Genomic DNA, 4,112 nt, shown 5'->3' on the forward strand with positions numbered 1-4,112 from the left:
GGATGGCATGAAACTCTACACTAGGAAGTGAAATACAGAGGTTGTTGAAACTTGCTTTTCCGCATAATTCGAGGTTAGATTGCATACCGCACCGGCGCCAACTACGCAGGGTTTATTCACTTAAAAGGCGCCTGTCGGACTATTATACCCGGTGAATAATGATAATGTAAATCACTGCAGATTTGGATCTGATGTCAAGTCAATGCAGAGTCAGTATTGCCGATACTAATAAAGGCAGCTTATGTATGGAAAAGGAATGTGTTGTGATTTATGAGATGAATCATCATTAACGTATCAATTCACACACATTTTAATGACCAATAAATCACTGTGATTTTTCCAAAATACTGAGTAATACAACAAAACACACAATTCAGCTTACATGGAATATAACTGTGCCTGTCTCTAAAGGGTCTTTGGGTCAGCTTCTGTTGTTTAAATCTACTATAGGCAGTAAATAAAATAAACTTGACAGTTAGCACGAAAAGGTTCAGGCATTTTTCATCGCGCATGTTTGAGGTATATCTTTTCATTTCCAAAAAATATTGATTTATTTATTCAGTGGGCTACATACTGAACCCCTAAAATAACAATATCGTATGTTGGTATCAACACTATTGATAGTTGGATCAATCTGCGGACTGTAGTTTAAATGTATATTAAAGCATGCTGTTATCTTTACTCCAGCATAAAAGAGTAGAGATAACAGGATGTGGTTAGAATATAGGTTTTGGGTTGTTAGTGCACACAGTAAAGTGCAGCTGATTTTAACACCTTTTCACCTTCTAGATAAGTGTTGTCTTGTCTCTGACAGGAAACGCAGAGAGCAGGAGTTTCGAACCATGATTCTGCCCCTTTATTCTATTTAAGAGAAGACGATACAAAGACTAAGTTTGTGGCAAGTGGCTATTTGGGGGAGGGGGAGAGGGGCTTTTGACTTTGTTCAACAGATCTTCATATGTTTAAAAAAAACAGAAAAAAACATAAAGATATGTGTAGAATTTGACCAGACCCTCATTAACCACCAATGGTCTTCTCACTCATGTTGTTGCAATTGAATGTCGGAAATTTCTGCAGCCATTGGTAAAAGGCAAGCACCCAAAAGCTGTTAAAGCAGACAGTCTATCCCCACATGTGCAAATTAAAAGTCAGCAACAACATGTGCATCTAATATTTATATATGGGACACATTTATCATTGCATCCATTTTGTTTTATAGCTTATTGTAGCTCCGTATTTGGCCTGTAGATGGCAACAGCTCACTACTCTTCTGCACATATGAGCACCAGGATGTCTCCTGTCAGTGCTGCACCTTTGTAGCCTCATATAATGTAATCAAATATCACTCTCCTACTCTCTGGATCATAGAGAGTGTGAAGCCCTGCTAGATGCTTAGGCTAGTGGGAGGGTGCCTGATTACACGACTAATCAGCACCTCGGTAGTCTTCCCATTACTTCCCAAGGAAATGATAATCTGTAGAAATATAATGGCAGGAAACAAAAAAAGTTCCCTTGCACCCGAACGTTCACTCTCCTAATTTGGTTCCCTAAGTGAGACAGATAATGGTTAGGCCGATTTGACAGTCAGCGAGGGTTTGATGTCATTTTGCACTGGCGGATTTTCCCTGTGACAGCAAAAGGCTAATGCCCCTTTACCAAGCTCATTTGTCAACACCACTCCAGCAGAGAGTCGTTTGTCTATTTTTCTAATGCCTCAGTCCCTAAATCTTCTTTTTCTTCTGCCAGTTGTTGAGTTGGAATCTGAAAGCTGTCAAGTTTTGGGTTTGCTTTGCAGCAGCAAATTGATTTGGAGTAAACTTGGTGTCAGTGAAGGACAAGATGTGTTGAGGAACAACTTCAATCAAATGTTTTTTTCACAGATAAAAATTAATTAAGGAGATGATTTTGTTATTGTGAGTGAAAGCAGTGCCAGTTGTGTCTCGTATCTGTTATTTTTATGTTTGATACCTCTTTGACCCTCAGGAAGTCACAGTATAGTAAAGATCTCTGGAGTTATTTGTGATTTGTCATTGTATTTTATACAACAGTGTTTATTACTTGTACTCTTTCCTTTTTCCAAAAAGGAGTTGACAGAACACCATCTCCATGAAAATACTTGCTTATTACTTCTTTAAAAATTCTTAGTTTTCATAAAAAGTTAAACATTATTATTATTATTGTTAATCTCAAGTTGCATTATATTGCCAAAATTATTCACTTGGCTGCCTTCACACACATGAACCTGAGTAACATCCCATCTTAGTTCATTTACAATGACAGCAGCCCACCTTTTGCAGCTATAACTCTTTGGAGCTATAAGGCTTTCCACAATGTTTAAGAGTGTTTATGGGAATTTCTGACCATTCTTCAGAAGCACATTTGTGAGCTCAGACACTGATGTTGGATGAGAGGGCCTGGCTCAGAGTCTCTGCTCTAATTCATCCCAAAGGTGTTGAGGTCAGGACTCAAGTCTTCCACACCAAGCGCATTTATCCATGTCTTTATGGACCTTACTTGTGCACTTGTGTGCAGTCATATTGAAACAGGAAGAGGCCATCCCCAAACTGTTCCCACAAAGTTAGAGGCATGAAATTGTTCAAAACGTCCCTGTATGCGGAAGTATTAAGAGTTACTTTCACTGGACCTGAGGAGCTGAGCCCAAGTCCTAAAAAACAACCACACACCATAATCCCCCCTCCACAAAACTTTACACTTGGCACATCCAGTTGCACAATCACCGATCTCCTGGTAACCGACAAACCCAGACTCAGATGGAGATGTGGTATCGGTTATTTCAAAGATCACGTCTCCACTGCTCAAGATTCCGGTGACAGTGAGCTTTACATCACTGCATCCAACACTTTGTATTGAGCTTGGTGATATAAGGCTTGAATTGAGCTGTTCAGCCTTGGAAACCCATTCCATGCAGCTCTCTACGCACTGTTCTTGAGCTAATTGAAGGCCGCATGAAGTTTAGAGGTCTGTAGTTATTGATTCTGCAGAAAGTTTGTGACCTCTGCAACCTTCTGCCATGATTTTACATGGCCCACCACTCTGTGGCTGAGTTGCTGTTGTTCCCAATCACTTCCAGTTTGTTATAATACTGCTAACAGCTGACTGTGGAACATTTAGTTGTGATGAAATTTCATGAATGAACTTGTTGCACAGGTGGCATCCTATAATGGTACAATGCTGGAACTCACTTAGCTCTGAGCTCAACCCATTCTTGATTTTATACACCTGTGACAGTGGAAGTGATTGAAACACATTGATTCAATTATTTAGATTACCGATTTAATACTTTTGACAATATAATGTATGCTTGAGGAAATTACAGCATTGTGCAAAAGTCTTGAGCCAATATTCATTTATGATCATCTTGCAAAGAGAAGAGAACAAAAAAAGGAAACATTCAAAGAGGAGCCTTGAATTTCTTTCAAGAAGCCTGGAGAACTGTTCCTGAATGAAATGACAAGAAAGCTGTCCCATGCCTTATATAGATTTATATTTCCACTTTAATAATCAGAAATTTCCCCTTTTCCCAGCAAAATATTAAAAAAAATGTGGATCAACTCTAGACAAATACAGTATGTGTTATTGTCCCTTTTAACACCTAAATATACAGTGGCTTGCAAAAGTATTCGGCCCCCTTGAACTTTTCCACATTTTGTCACATTACAGCCACAAACATAAATCAATTTTATTGGAATTCCACGTGAAAGACCAACACAAAGTGGTGTACACGTGAGAAGTGGAACGAAAATTATACATGATTCCAAACATTTTTTACAAATAAATAACTGCAAAGTGGGGTGTGCGTAATTATTCAGCCCCCTGAGTCAATATGTCTGTGAAGGTTCTCAGTCATCCAGGTCATCGTAGTCAAAGGAGCTTGCAAAGAAAAGCGTCTGGACTTCTTTAAGTTACTTGAAGATGTTTCACCTCTCATCCGAGAAGCTTCTTCAGTTCTAAGGTCAAATGGTGGGGAGTCCCAGATATAAACCTAGTGGGAGTAACCCCCCACAGAGGGACAAAAGGACCCCCTGATGATCCTCTAATCGCCTGAGCCAAGGTGTGAAACTGGGTGTGGGTCCCAATCAGCCAGAGTTTCG

Source organism: Simochromis diagramma, unplaced genomic scaffold, assembly GCF_900408965.1.
Source record: "Simochromis diagramma unplaced genomic scaffold, fSimDia1.1 OVJJ01000325.1, whole genome shotgun sequence".
NCBI classification, from domain to species: Eukaryota; Metazoa; Chordata; class Actinopteri; order Cichliformes; family Cichlidae; genus Simochromis; species Simochromis diagramma.